At 44.0% G+C, this 15,612-nt stretch overlaps 2 long non-coding RNA genes across 2 annotated transcripts in view; one reads left to right on the forward strand and one right to left on the reverse strand.

Annotated features, from left to right (window-relative positions):
- The window catches only part of LOC311027781, a 37,193-nt gene extending 21,826 nt beyond the window's left edge, over nucleotides 1-15,367 (reverse strand). Inside the window, exons 1-2 of the long non-coding RNA XR_014598636.1 lie at nucleotides 15,241-15,367; nucleotides 2,779-2,851 (exon numbers count right to left, since the gene is read on the reverse strand). This is a non-coding gene — a long non-coding RNA (uncharacterized lncRNA). The remainder of the gene's footprint in view (nucleotides 1-2,778; nucleotides 2,852-15,240) is intronic.
- LOC311027945 lies at nucleotides 6,203-8,229 on the forward strand. The gene is made up of 3 exons (XR_014598659.1): nucleotides 6,203-6,321; nucleotides 6,599-6,653; nucleotides 8,134-8,229. It is a non-coding gene; the product is annotated as an uncharacterized lncRNA (long non-coding RNA).
- Nucleotides 15,368-15,612: the final 245 nt, after the last annotated feature.

A 15,612-nucleotide genomic window follows, 5' to 3' on the forward strand; every position in this document is an offset into this window, starting at 1 on the left:
TGCCCTGTAATGACAGCAGCTGTCTATAATGGCTCGTCCTGGCAGGGATCATTCGGTCCTCCCTCTCTCCCACGTCCGCTGTCCGGTGTCACCCGTGTCCGGGTGGACGATGATGTGATCTTTAGTCCCCTCTGCGATCTATAGACTGGCATTTGGCTCAGGGAGCGTCCCCCGGCCCTGACATGCATGCTAAAGCTCGCCGCTGTTCTGCCGATATCCCCCGCCTGCCCGCCTTCCCCAACAGGAAGTTAATGCCAGCCGGCGCAATATTCCGACAGGCAGCATTAGATACCAGAGTGTCAGTTAGCCACTGAAGTTCGAGCCCCTGTAGGGAAAATTATAGACAAGTTTGTGTGTGCAAGAATATTTGCTGAAGTGTGTCTTTTGTCGATTAGTCGGGTGTCAAGAACCCATTTGGTTTCATTTGTGCATATCATTAAAGAGCCATTTAATGTTCATTAGCTGAATATTACTTGTATTAAGGCAAATCTTTAAAAGTAACCCACTCTCATTAAATGGCACTTCCCTGCTTATAGTCAAGTTTAAACCCTTTTCAACTCTTCCTACAATAGCCATTATACACACAGGCCTACACTCACATGCAGTCAGTAAGCTGATAAAGTAAAGCAGGAATTAGCAAGCATACCATTGCTGCAGACGGTAGCTAGTGAAGCATGTAGACGCCTATAATCATTGAACTATTAAGCCAAATTGTTGCCTCCGATACCTTTGGCACAGGTTTTCATTTAGTAGATGTAGTAACACTACATGGATATATTGCATCTGATTAGACAGCATTGTGCCTTAAATCATATTACCAACAGTAATTGTGTCTACATTCATGATTTTACTTTGATGTATGCTCATAGAACCAAAAATTATATCACGCAGATTTATTGTCTTTATATTCTTTCATGTACATCAAGGATTCCCTCATACAACCGCTTGTATAATATCTTACAAAAAGCTGTTTTGTCATTTTTCATGTGTTCTCGACTAATTTCTTATGAATTTCCAGCAACACGTGCCAATTTGCGTTTACATGCATTCAGTATTTTCAAAATAAACCTGTGTCTTTACAAGAAAAAACTTAGCCAGGAAGTTTTTTTGCCTAAAACTTACTAAGTTTAGGAAATTATTGTGGTTTGCAGAGCAACAGGTGTGGCATTACCTGTGTAGTATTACCATGTAGAGAAGTTAGGTGACAAATACATCAACTCTGACTTCTGTTTTCACATAGGACATGAACAGCGGTCTCCTGGGTGAAAGTCCAGTGTTTTCGGACTTACTTCCTGGTTCATGATCACATGGCTTACACACAAATTGATTTTGTGTACTTATGTTACTTTTTTTTTTTTTTACTTTACTTTATGTTTATGATAAGAGCAACAGTGGAAACGTATCCTTTGTTTCATCACTGAATATGACAATATTCTTGAATTATGTTCTTGTGTATTTAAGGTGTTGATGATAGCATCTATTTCCCAGTGTCCCATACTTGATTCCGATGATTCTGCCAAATAAAACTGTATATTAATTTGTGCAGTCAAAATTCCTGCATCCTCTGATGCGTCTAACAAACAGTTCAAGACAAACTACTGTCGTCCAACAGTCCAGCCGGGACATAAGGGGACAATGGAGTGAAAGTGGCCTGCATGTGCTACAGTTCTAATCAGCTAAACATATTCCCACATTACTCTAAAAAATGTGTTTAATGCTACCTTCATTTCACACTTCATTTAATCTGGTTGATAAAACCTTTCACATTTTGTATATAATGTCTGTTCTCTATGTGTTTTGTGATTATATCAACAGCTCACGTGGAAAGACAAATTCAGTAATTTAGATGAGTATAGGGATGTCAGCAAAACAAGAGAAAAATCAAAGTCAAGTCAAACTTCATTCTGAAAATTCAAACAAAAGATGTCACAGGACACTCTTTAAATAGGAACTCATTTAAATAAAGTAGAGTCGTCTGTCACAAGTCTAAGTGAGAGTGCAGAGCAAAAGCAACACATACATCAACACGTGACCCTACAGACAATGGTGTTTCAATGAAAATGAAATAAATGATCTTAAAGATTAGTGAGGGTGTGTGTGTATGTGTGTGTGTGTGTTTGACTAGAAAGTCTCTATCTCTACTCCACTATGATCTGATTATGTTGACACATGTGTTCTGTTTATGTGTCCGTGGTTTCTATCTTTAATGAAGGCTTATGCTGCGTGTGTGTGTGTTTGTGTGTGTGTGTCTGTGTGTGTGGTCCTGAGGGATTGGCTGTGTCCACTCCTGCATTGATGCCATCACAGTCTCATCTGCATACCTGACAGCACAGACCTTCTTCTTCCTTCTGACAACCCCCTTTCCTCCATATCTCTCTGCTCCTCCAGTGCAACCTTTAACTGTGAGTTCTTCTTAATTCCCACTGAGTTTTCCCTTTTTTTAATTCACCTTTATTGGCTGACCTGTACACACTCTCTCTCTCTCTCTCTCTCTCTCTCTCTCTCTCTCTCTCTCTCTCTCTCTCTCTCTCTCTCTCTCTGTGTGTGTGTGTGTGTGTGCTTTCTCACCCCTTGCTATTTTTCTCTCTGGGTCAATACTGTGAGTGTTGGGGATTTAGCGGTTGCAGCTTCTAGATAAACACCCTGTTAGCAGGATTATCCCTGTTGTCCTAACAATGTAAACCTGGGATTAGGCCTGACTCTAGGGATATAAGTGTGTGCATGTGCAGTGTGTGTGTGTGTGTGTGTGTGTGTGTGTGTGTGTGTGTGTTGTCCTACCTGTGAATGCCCGCTGTCTGAAGAGGCTGCCTTTCAGAGCATGTAAGGTCCCAACAGCTCACTGCACACAAGTCTGTGGAGACAGTGTAATTCATGTATGATTAAGGTGTCAAACTATGCATACATTTACAGAATATCTTTGAAGTAATTTAACCTAATAAAATGCATGGTGTGGAAACGTCCAGTTGCCGAGGGCACTGTGAGGATTATAGTTAGCCTGTGTAACGTTGCGTCAACAAAGAAACAGGGTACACGGGGTATCTCTAAGGGGCATCGAGCCCCAAACATATCATTACGTTAAAAATGCACAAGGGGCTGTGTTTGTGGGGCATGTTGTTTTAGATACTGTTAAGATGATGAAATGTGATCAAGGAAGGCCAGTTTGTGAACATCGATGTGTTCAAAGGCTCATTACACATTAAACTGCACAGCAACGTTTCTGTAACATCTGGCTTTTGGTGCGAAGCTGTTAGCAAAGTTAGCTTCCTATATTCAAGGTAAACTTTACAGTGTATGTTGAAGTTACCTTAGTAGCTAATTGCATTGGTAGCGTGGTAGCGAGGTAGCATGGTAGGTTTACTCTAAATGGGACCATAATTGACAAAATGCAGTCCATAAACTCATAAGAAGTATAATCATTTTCTCATAGACTTCCATGCAATGGGACTTCTTTTTGCAACCAGAGGAGTCGCCCCCTGATGGCCAGTAGAGAGAATGCAAGTTTAAGGCATTGGTTTGTGAATTAAATTGCGTTATAAAAGTACGGTTTTTTTTTTCAAACATAAAATATCTGTAAGATGTTTAGTTGTTTTGTGTGATTCTTTTAAAGATCAGAATCAAACTGTGTCACCAGAAGCACTTTCTTTCCATTAACTTGACAAATTAGCCGAGCACGGTTGAGTTCGGGGTAACTGCTGGTGAAAGGGGCCGAGGAGGCTGAGCTGAAAAGAAATGAAGATGGGGAAGCAAGTAAGGGGATGGGCTTAAAGGGTTGTGGTATAGCGATGAGGAGGTGAGAGGCCAGAGGTCAGCCCCCCTAGTGATATCTCCTGTGCCAGCAAAGCAGTCACGACCCGGTCAGTGGAGGTTCAGGTGTCAGAGAGAGACGACTGACTGACGAGACCTCTCCTGCTCTCCGTCCCAGTTGGACCTTTCATCCTTCCTCTCCCGCTCCCCGTCACTCCTCCATGACCTATCCCTCCCTTCCCTCCGCCGCTACCCTCCCCGCTCTCTTCACTCTCGGTCTACCCACAGAACCCCCCAACCCTGTCATCCTCTCATCCTTCCCTACTCCCCCCCACCACTCACCTTCTTTTTCACCCCTTAAGCTAAACATTACCACAGGGTTTCACTCAGCAGGCCGGGCTGACTGGGGCAGCTCTCTGTGGGGCTGCATGTCTTCAGTCGGCCATCATGTGCACACGCGGCTCACATTCACACAGAAGCATACGGACGCACATGAAGTACTGCACGTATATATGCACACAGGTTGTATCTGCACTGCACTGCCAGACCTACAGGAACATTTTGGAATATTTGGGTTTGAAGGGAGTTTCCAGTTTTTTACATGCTCCGTCTACCATTTTTCTAGTTGTTACTATCATGCCTGTCGTTCACTGACTTCACTGAGGCGTTCACCAAAAGAGAAATACTCTTGAGGCAAAGAATATGACCCTGAATATGAAATAGATTTCTAATACAGTGCTCTGTTTCCACAAGAACCTTTGGGATTATAAAGTTCTGTCTTATTTTATCTGTTATTTTAGGTTCCAGGAAGGGCCTCCCATACATCCTTCTTTAGGACGTTGGATTGGTTTCAACCTGTGTAAGGCTCACAGAAATGTCCCTTTCAGGGTCAGTAGCTAAGTCGCGGCTTAAATTGACCTCAATCAGCAACTAAGGACCCGCAACATCAACTGATTGAGACTTTATGTTTTGTAAGTTTGGACTACAAGTATCCAGAGAACAATTGTTGAATTATTGCTATCGATACCATTAACCTCCACAGAATTATTATAGTCATTTTTGTGCTGTGATTTTATTTATTACAGCTTTAACACATATAGTGTAGTCATTTTCATTATGTGGTGTACCCATTAAATCAATATAATACACCTTTTATTATGGGCGGGTGACATTATAGACTTGATACCTACCATTAAGTTGGGAGGGATTGAGTTGCCCATTCCATTATCGATGAGTACCTAATTACAGCCCGCTGTATTACCAAGAATTAAAATGACATATCAGAGATACTGTGTTTACTTGTCACCACACTTTTAGAAATGAAAACCTTCCGGCGCCTCCTTCGCCAGCAAGAGATGATAGATTAACCACAGCTGACGGCAGGTCGCAGCGATGGTTTCATCTCATCGACCACTGGTGATAGACGAACAAAATGTAGCCATTATTTATTGATATAGTAACTATGATGCCTATTGTTTGTTCCACACTGTCAAAAATGATTTACTTGTAGCAAAATGTTATGTTGTAATACAAACATCACCTTCAGTGAACCACAAAAACCAACAAAAAACTAGTAGTCACTCTACGTGTACATTTGTCCAATCATTGATTTATGATGGTGGATGGATCACAACTTTTTACTGAAGTCACTAGACACTACCTCTTATCAGTTCAGCTTCCCAGAAATATCACTTTAGATATTTTCCATCTTCCTTAATGTCAAAAAACACTGTCTGTTTGCTCCACGCCACATCCTGCAACCCTATCATCTTCCCCAATATCCACATCATGGAGAATATATGGTCAGAGCGTTGGAAAATATAACACTTGGTCAGTGAGGCAAACGCTTATGGTTAATGTTTTAAAAAAGGTTACCTTTAATTGCAGTCATATTTGTCATCATCATCACCTCATCTTCACCCTCACTCTCTGTGTGCTGCATAAAGGACACACTGCTTCCTGCTCTGGCGTTGAACATAAGATGTAAATCGTGAGGTACAGAATCGTCCAATATGAGCACAATTCCTGTGCCGGGCATGCAAAAGATCTTATGAGCTATATTTATTAAGAATATTCATGCACACATACACTGAGACCATCTACTAATCATTATTGTGGCTGCGTGTGTCTAAGCTTCCTTTCAACAGTCTGCAGGGACTTCATTTGCTGATTAAGACTGTTAGCTAATGACATGCAATGTAGCCTACCTGCAGCTCTGTCCAACGCTATAACATTTTAACATCTTGATGGATGGATGTGTAAAATTACACATAGTGCCTAGTCAGTCATGTAATTACGCGAGTCTCATTAAAAATCCATGTGATGTTGAGTTTTCTTTCTTACTGGGGCTTATGATAATGCCGCCTCAAAACGCAGTACAATGTTGTTATTTTTTCTTCTCTCAGCTTTGTTATTGCAGTGTGGGAACAGCGTTTCATAACCGCTTCACGTCTGCGGAACGGACCTCACCCCGAAGGTATGGGACGAGCTTCTCATCACTCCCTTACCGTCTCATCATCGTGTTGAGTGGCTGGCACGCCCGAGGACACAAGACAGCCAGACATACGGCACTGGCAGGTATGCACACACAGACATACACTTTGGCAGGTGCAGGCTGCACGAAGGGCTGCCAGTCGTTTCTTCTGTGTTGCTTTTCATTAACTTGTCTAATACAATCAAAGACTGTCAGCAAGAGTGACAGAAGGAGAAAGAAAAGATGAGACGAGGAGTAGGAGAGAGAGAGAGAGAGATTGCCTAGTTCTTTCCACAGATATGTTTGTTCATGCAGCTGCATCTAAAAGTAACTTCCTTTTTCTTTTCTGATAACATTGTGTCTGGCCTTTTGTTGCTTCAGAAATGTCCTCGGGGCGTTCCACACACTCGGATACATCGCATGCACACATGTACAGGTGAGAAAATGTAGTGATGGAAGTGAGTGCTCTCGGCAGCATGCATTCTACACTGTCAGCTCATCATATAGTAGTTCCTATCTCCAGAAGTACACACCTGCATGTACCAGGATAAAAATACATCTAAAAAAGGCAAGTACTACTGTTGAAAGCGACATTTGCAGCAGTAGAATCAGGACGTTTAGTGAAATGCCACAGCTTAATGAAATAACGACAGAATGCATTCCCCCCTCTGCATAAACCGATGGCTTATTTCTTTGCTCTCGGAAGGCGCGTCACTCTGCTAAAGGTTAAAGGGAAGATATTCTAATCAGGGACTCTTTACAGAGCAGCAGCTCAATAAGGTCAACTGGTGTCACAACATTCAGGTTGGAGGGAGGAATATGTGTGTGTGTGTGTGTGTGTGTGTGTACTAGTGTGATGGCTACTTTGCCATCCTACGTTTACCGTCCTGTGGCTCGTACAATGTTTCTTTTCTAACTTTGGCGGTTTGTGTCTTGCCCTGAAAACAGTATCACTGCATCCCTCCAAGACACACACACACACACACACACACACACACACACACACACACACACACACTGAGTCACATGCAAAGCGGTGGCGTCTGACGGGGTGATCCGCCGGCCAATCGGCTGTATTGATTATTGGGCCACGGGAGGTTGGTGGAGCGGCAGCAGTAATTAGGGCTTTTTGGTGTGGATTAGCCAAGAGAAAAGGTCACCCACTCAACATCGGTGGCAGGACCACAGGCAGGGACAGGGAGGGGTGGACGGGCGGAGGGGACTGTCCCCAAACGTGATGGCCATGATTGGCAGGGCTGTGTAAGTATGGAACATCTATGTAGGCTAATTTATGTAAGCATAGGAAGGAAGTGAGTGACAAAGGAAAATTCCATTTGACCACAACAGGGTTCTTATTTTTGCGTTTGCATTGCTTGTGATAACACACTCTTCACCTTAATAATTGCTGAGTTCTTAGAACTCAGACAAACAACAACACAAGTTAAGTTTATGCAACAACTTTGTTCACATGGGGCACAAACAGCCGTCTCCTGGGTTCACCAACCCAGCCTCTTTCCTAGACTTCTTGAAATTGTGACACGTCAAGAGCAAACGTAATAAAATATTTCCCTTGGAATGTAACTGACGATGCAGTTTGCCGTATAAGTGAATGGGAAAATATTTAAGAGTGCAGACTGCACTGTCTGACTGTTCTTTTTAACAACGGTGCCAAGTTCACAATCTTAGCAATCAACTTAATGAGTACAGTGTAATCAAACCTGTGGAACCAATAAGATCACCATAAGATCCAAGTTGAAACACAAAAGTATTATTCTTTAATGCATGCATATATAAAGAGTACGCAAGTGGAGTATGTGTTATTTTGTGCATAAATTTGGCTTTGCCTATGTCATATCACCTCATGTACTGCTGCACTGACTCTCTTTGACTCTCTCTCTCTCTCTCTCCCTCTCTAGACCTGCAGGTTGACTTCTCAGTGGTATGGCAGGTCTGAGTGTAACTTAGAGGGTCACGACCCTCCCAGGCTATGACCTGGACAAACAGGACTGAGGAGCTGCAACAGGGCACGGAATGTCCCTTTTGTTTTCGTTTTGTTTCATTTTTTTTGTTGTTGAAAAGGTGGAAAATTCCTCCCTCTGCACGTGCCGGAGCAAAAGAAAATATTTTCTTGGCAACGAATGCAACATGTTATGCGACTGTAACAAAAATGATGCAATATTCTCTCTTTTTCCTTTGTGATCGTCATACTGAGCCACTGAAAATGTGATTGATTTGAAGCGCAGCCCTTTTTCTTTGTGAACATATTTTTGGTGTTAGCACAGCCACTTGTCTGCATTATCTCCACGTCTCATATAATATATGTTCTATGGTCCCGGTGCCATGTGGAACCAATTATTTCTTAATAATAAAAAAAAAAAGCCAATGTGAATGATTAAGAAGGTGTCTGCTTGTCTGCTTTTACAGGGTGTCAGCTCCCCTTCTTCTGCTCCACAGCTCAGTGCGAGGCGGCAGCAGCTGTGGCAGATTTGGGAGAGCGTTGGGTTTTGTGCTAAGCTGCAGCACTCCTAGTGGTGGAAACGCAAAAGTGGTGCCACATCTCTGCAATAGAACCAGACAGGAGACAAGAGCTGATTGAGAGAGCCTGTGTGCATGAGTGTCGCCTTGTGTTGCACGGCCTGTTTTTGGTGTGCTGTGTTTTTGCAGCGTGTTTGTGTGTGCGTGCGAGATGGCGGCGGGGCACGCAAGCATACGTGACATTTTGTGTCCGTCTGTCTCATCACACAACAAGCGAGCGCTCCCTGATGTGTGAAAGTTCATCACTGGAGAAGGATATCTGTATCGCCGTGTGTTCACTTGCACATCCGGGATTTTTTTTTTCTCTTTATGCATGTAGTGTGCATGATCTGTAAATGTCAGTGGAAATGGCATGGCAACAGAGGTTCTGAGGAAGTGTTGTGTTGTGTGACAATAAAGGACACACATAACTGAGAGGCGAGTCGGAAACAAACACGCCAAGGCCAAACAAACTGAGAATCCTCCAAAACAGACTTTGGCTTTTTTTCAGATGAATGCGAGGACACATGTCATCTGTATCTGAGATGTTTACAGTGACTAGTAAAGGTGAATGGGATTACCCAGTGATTAGCAATTGTAACTAAAGGTGCCATGGTCACATTTTAAATCGACAAAGTAATACAGTCATTAATCCCTGTGTATTCCTGATGTCACAGCAAACTGGTGTCGATGACGACTTTGTTGAATTTCTATTTAGTTTCCATGGCAAAGGTATGCAGCCTCGGTCTTGTCTGATCGGGTCGTTGCCGGAGAATCCGTTGCATATAAAGCTAATATTCCACCTACTGTGAAACACTGTGGTGGCAAGATAGGCAGAGCAGCCAGGTTCCATCCGGACTCACAGCTCCTGCATTATAGAGTTCACTAGAGGGTCAAAAGTGTCACCACATACATCACAGCTGTAGCAGAACGGCACACACCGTTGCCATGGTGATCGGACATTTTTTTTTTTCCCCCACCGTGCTAAGCCAAACAGTGGTGGGTGGGTGCCGAGATACGGGAAAAGACAAAAAGGATTGTGTGCCCGGTCTTTGGGTATGATTCGGGGCGTTTTGTATGTAAAGTGAGCGTGTTTATTTGGTCAGGCGTATTTTGGTTACTCCTAAAGAAACATGTGTACCTTTCTTGTTTGGTCGGACTATCTGTGGTCTCAGCTGCACTCATCAGGAAGACTGTGCAACAATAGCTAAGGTGCCCGCGGAGAGAGAGCTGCACAGCGTGATAAAACTGGCAAAATGAGGGTGTCAGAAGCTCCATTGAACATAATCAGGCGGTGGTAGATGGGCTCGGCTGTTGGGTTTGGGACCATAAGTCTGGCGATTAAACATGCATGGGGAGAATCCTTCATCACGGGGCGAAACAAAGCCGCCCTGCCCTTCCCACGTGTTCCAACAACGCCATGGAAAAAAGCCTGTTTCCCTGGCAACCAAACTGGCTCTCTTTGTCACAGGAATGGGGAAGGAGGAGGAGGGAGCAGGGGAGTTTGGTGGAGCCACGACACTCCACGCTGACCTCCACCTGACCTCTAGGTGAACATGCCATATTGGTTTCCTGCTTTCCTGAAGGAGAACACTGTGATTGGTCTTTTTTTTTTGTGCCAAACAGAAGAGAAGTAATGAATTCTACAACTACATGTATCTCTTTTTAAGACACATTTCTGTTCACACATATTTATAGAGTCAAGACAACTAGCAAATGTTCCGGGACAGCCAGAGGAAGGACATTTACGCGGGCTGCCATTACTCCACGCTGACAGACGCCGCCGCCTAAATGCTTTCCAAAAAAGCCGGCGTCTTTTTCTCCTGCTGCCCCCAGTGGTGCGTTGTACGGCCGGTGAAGGTGAAATGGGGAGAAGCATAGAAAGGGGGCCGAGGGGAAGAGAAATGACTCAAGGCGAGGAAATGGAGGATGCAGTTCAGAGAGCGTAGTGGTGAGGAAAAAAGACAATGGCTTGTTAATACAGGCGGCGAGAGAAAGGGAGGAAGGGGAGACAAAGTGAGACGCCCCTTTTATGTCGACCCGCGGCTGCTCCCGTAGCAAAGGCTGGTACTCTAGCTGTAATGTTAACCTAGTGTTTCCCTAATGGGCTTAATGACATATGGAGCACAGATTGCAGCAGCAGCGACGCTCACTTTGAAACCACTGTCGCCTCCCTCAGGGCTTCGTGGGCGCTACATTATGCAGACGGGGTGACTGAGAACGCAGGTCATGTCTGGTGAACTTTAATGGTGATCAGAAGATAAAAAACGGGTTATCAGATGATAACAAAAGGGATGTTTTCGTGACCTAAAACATCTTTACATGCTAGCAGCTCTAAACACCTTTATTTTTTCCCCCAAACATCAACTTCCAACGATCATTATCTAAATCACCACACGACGATACGCCTTCTTTCTTAAATTCCTCGCCACCGGGGCCGCATGACATCTCCCTAAACCTGCGTATCGCCCACCATTTTGTTTCAATTTGTTTCCCCATCTCCGATATCTCTTCTTCCTCTCAGCTCCTTTAGTCCGTCCACATCTCACTTGTCGTCTGGCCGTCATCTTCTCGCGGACCGTTACTGATGATATCAGATTGCTGTTGGCTTTACGCCGCCGGAAGGTAGAGCTAATGGGCTTTCAAATTCTTATTGTGAATGCAACCTGTCAAGCGGGGAGAGATAGGATCAGATTTGATTAGGGGGCGACGGCGGCTGAATAAAACGTATTTAAAAAGAGAGGGATTATCGTTGGTTGTTCTGTGTGTCCGTGAAAGAAAGGAAAAAGAGAAACTTCATAAAAATGTACCGGTTTTCACCGACCTTATTAGGTGCCCTTGGATCCTCCTTATCTCTGCAAGGGTTTTCATCCCTGCTCTCATTCTCCTTTCCCCTTTCTCCTCACTTTGCCTTTCCCATATGCATCCCACCCCGGCGGAGCAGAGAGCAACACTGCCTCTCTTGGCTGGACGCGGTAAATGTGTTCCTCTCTGGCAGATGAATGATGTCAAACAGACATATTTATATTCATTTAGGACTGAGGAGGAGGAGAACCCATCTGTAACGGATGTGATAGAAGCCGCTACGTGTGAGTGTGCGTGCATTTCAGTGTGTGTGTGTGTGTGTGTGTGTGTGTGTAAGCACACGCGTGTTCGAGCATGTGTTCCAAGGTATCCATCGTTTGTGATGAATGAATCGTGCTTTTGTGCGAGTTGATACCGTGTTTGTGGATTTGTGTGTGTGTGTGTGTGTGTGTGTGTGTGTGCATGCAAGCGAGGTCACTTCCCGGTCACTCGTTCAGGCTGTGTGATGAATGAAGAGGAGAGGTGCCTGCAAAGCCGGAGAGATTTGGGAGAAACATTGTTCCATAGGGTTAAAAATGGTCTTGTGTTGTGCCAGAGGCTGAGGGAATGTTACAAAAAAAATGTAACACTGCAACTTAAGTGGATGTTCATCATATGCGATGTTTAATAACAAGCTGGGCAAAGTAATAAACTCATAAAATATTAATATTAGCCATTTGACTGTGCAGATTTTCACAGTGAGAGATTTTGAAGGTAAACGAAGTGTCCAAAAATGTGCTCCCTTTTCTGTGCCCATTGCTTCTTTCCTACAGGAGGAGTGGAGTGGAAGTGGGTGTGTTTGGTTTGGTCAGCGGGCCTGTGGGGTCAAAGACATTTGACTCAAACAGGAAGTATCAGGTTGCAGTAGACAGGAAGTCAGTGGACTAAACAGGAAGGACTTTATGCAGAGGAGGCTACTGAAAGCCAGCAGCATTCACGGCCATCAGTGTCTGTCAGCACGGGGCCAAAAAATAGAGTGTGTGTGTGTGTGTGTGAGGAAGTAGTTATGTCTATTTTATGTCCTAAATATCTCTATCTTAATAGGCATTTTAGATTTGATCTTCACTTCTTGGAGTTCACTATTTTTTTTCTTCATAAAATATGAAGACAATTTTGTAACTAATGCAAGATGTGTAATTTGTTTGGATGTAGCTTGATAGAGGTCAGCTTGGATCTGAGGAACTGCTGAGGATGATTTGTGTGTGTGTACATCCAAGTGTGTCTCAGAATAGGTGCTTGGGACAATGTGGTCAGGCAGAAGTGCATTGTGGGATCGATGTCCACACCTCGTCCTAAATTATTCATCCTGTCAGCTGGCCTGTCCACCATCGCTGTGGAAACCGCTGACCAAGAGCTTTAAGCTCCATCCCTACGGATTCACCTCTTCATCCCCTGCTCGGCCCCTCGCTTCCTCCGTTCTATCTCCCTCTCTCATTATCTCTTCCGTGATTCGTTCATCAGCAGCCACTCTCGCCCTCACTCCCACTTCAGTCTTCCTTACTTCTCCAATCTTTTCATCCGTCTTTCTTCTACTCCCACTATTCAGTATATCTGTCTTCCTCATTAGTCGTGAACTCCCACTGACTCACTTTCTATTTCTTTCCCCCCGCTGACATCCTCTCCTCTGTTGCCCTCGTGTTGCTGACTAAGATTATAATGTGTTGGCTTTGTAGGATGTTTATGTTTGTGTCTTTGAAGTCTGCCCCATGGCCTCTTGGAAGACAGCCATAATCCTGCTGAACCGCCAGAGGTTGTTCAACATGCCGCGCGTGTGTGTGTGTGTGTGTGTGTGTATTCATCCTCATACATGTGTGAATGCTTGCGTGCACATGATCAACTGCGAGTGCGGCGAGTGTGTGTGTGAGCGTGCAAGTGTGAGTCAGTAATTGTGACATGGCTCATACATCATGGCCAGAGCCTGTTTGATTACAAGCGGAGGGGCCTGGTGATTAATCGTCGGATTCAGCTTCCTGGCCCGAGTTGTGACACCCGGTCACAGAGCATCTGTACTGACACACCCCCCTAGCCCCACTGCCCCAGCACCAGCATACCCCCATACCCTTATACACGCAAAGCGCACGCAGATACCCCCTGCCTTCCCTTCACTTCCTCCCCCAGCGCTACCTTCTGCCCTTCTCTCGCCCCCAACAACAACACACCTTACCTTATCCTTTTTTTCTTCCTCCCTCGTACTTGCCTCCTGTTTTATCTTAGCCTGACCCTCCCGGTCTATTCCCCCAACTCTGGCACCACCGTATATCTTGCCTTTACCACTTTGCACTCCTCACCTCTGCACTCCCTCGTCTTCCTCCCTCTCCCTTAACCTTTCCTTTTCAAGTCATTCTGTGCAACCCACAGCTTCAAGTGAAGCAAAGCCATGCTATTTTGATCTTATCACCTTGAGCCTTGCTGTCTTTTCCTCTTTCCCACAAGCAATGACCCCTCCACCCCCTCTTATATATATATATATATATATATATATATATATATATATATATATATATATATATATATATATATACACACACACACACACACACACACACAAGCCACACTAACCCTGTCTCCTAATCTGATTCTGCTCTTCTCAAAGCATATCTTAACTCACACACAAACAATCATACACAATCATACACACTGTATACTGCATTTCAGTCCACACAAACACACAAACATTTTTCTGCCAAGCCAAAGCCTCTCCTGTACTTCATTTCCAGCCTTTAAAAGGATCTTCCTCTCCACCTGCCAGGTAAGATCATGGGATTCAGGTCCCTGAGCACCAAAACAACCCTTAATCCTCGAAGCAAGCAACCTTGAAGCAAAACAATCGTTCTTTTGTGCCTCAGATGTACCATAAACTAAAATACCCGGAATTGTATTTGAGAACATTTAGGTTTGTTTTTTTAAATTAGGACATTTCTGTTATTATCCGCACTTTGTGAACACATCATGGAATCATGTTTTGTTTTAATGAATTATTGTCTGTGCTGTTATTTTCAGGGGAAAAAAGCAACATGATAATATTAGTGATAATAAGCTTCAGAATATTGATGAAAGCAAACAATAATTTAAAGCAACGGCCTGGGGTCATTCTGAATTTTCTTATAAATATCATGAAAAGACAAGCATCAACAATTCTGACTTCACAAGCCCTCAGCCTCAAAACTATTGATTCCTGAAACCGTAAAACCTTACATATGCATCACAGACACATTTTCATTTTGAACAGAAACTAAATAAATTCCTGAAACTACTGGCTGCTGTTAGCAAACGTTACACAGACAGGAGTTAATAGTCTATTTGCTGGGGACTGTTTTCAGCCACAATGTGCTGAATAAGCTACACAGATGATACTTGTTACTGAGATCAATTTGGTGTTTTCATGGCAATTGTGGACAAAAAAGGAAACCGTGTATAAATTGTATACACCTTTTAAACCAAGTGGAGATGGAGCGACTTGATACTATGAGGAAGACAAGGAAAAAGAGCACGAGGAAGCGAGAGATGCAGGATAAGAGGCGATGGAGAAACGAAGGAAGAGAATCTGTGAGTGTGAGCAAGCAAGCTAGTGAGAAGCAGAGACAGTTTGTGTGTGTGTGTGTGTGTGTGTGTGTGTGTGTGTGTGTGTGCATGAATGTGTGTGTGCGTGTTCCCCTGGCTCTCACCTCCATGCGGTATCAGGATGAGGGATGGTCCTGCCAGCGATCAGCCCAGGCCTGGACTCAAGCTCCGCACAAGGATTCCCTGCTGAAACCATTAGTCTGGGCATTAAACACCATTAGAGCACACACACACCCACACACACACAACGCGCACACACACACGCACACACATGTGCACACACACCATTAGGCCAGCGAGTGGAGGAGAGTGACTGCCAGAAGGATTGGTTGTAGCTGAGAGTAAAAGAGCAATAGGAGAAAGAGAGAGAACAATGAAGGAAAGGACGGATGGAGATACACAGAGGAAGGTGGAAGGGCTTTGAAAATCCACTTTTCCTTTTAATGTCGCTATTTGCCTTTTCTAATGCATAATTA

Source organism: Eutrigla gurnardus, assembly GCF_963514095.1.
Source record: "Eutrigla gurnardus genome assembly, chromosome: 17".
Lineage (NCBI taxonomy): Eukaryota > Metazoa > Chordata > Actinopteri > Perciformes > Triglidae > Eutrigla > Eutrigla gurnardus.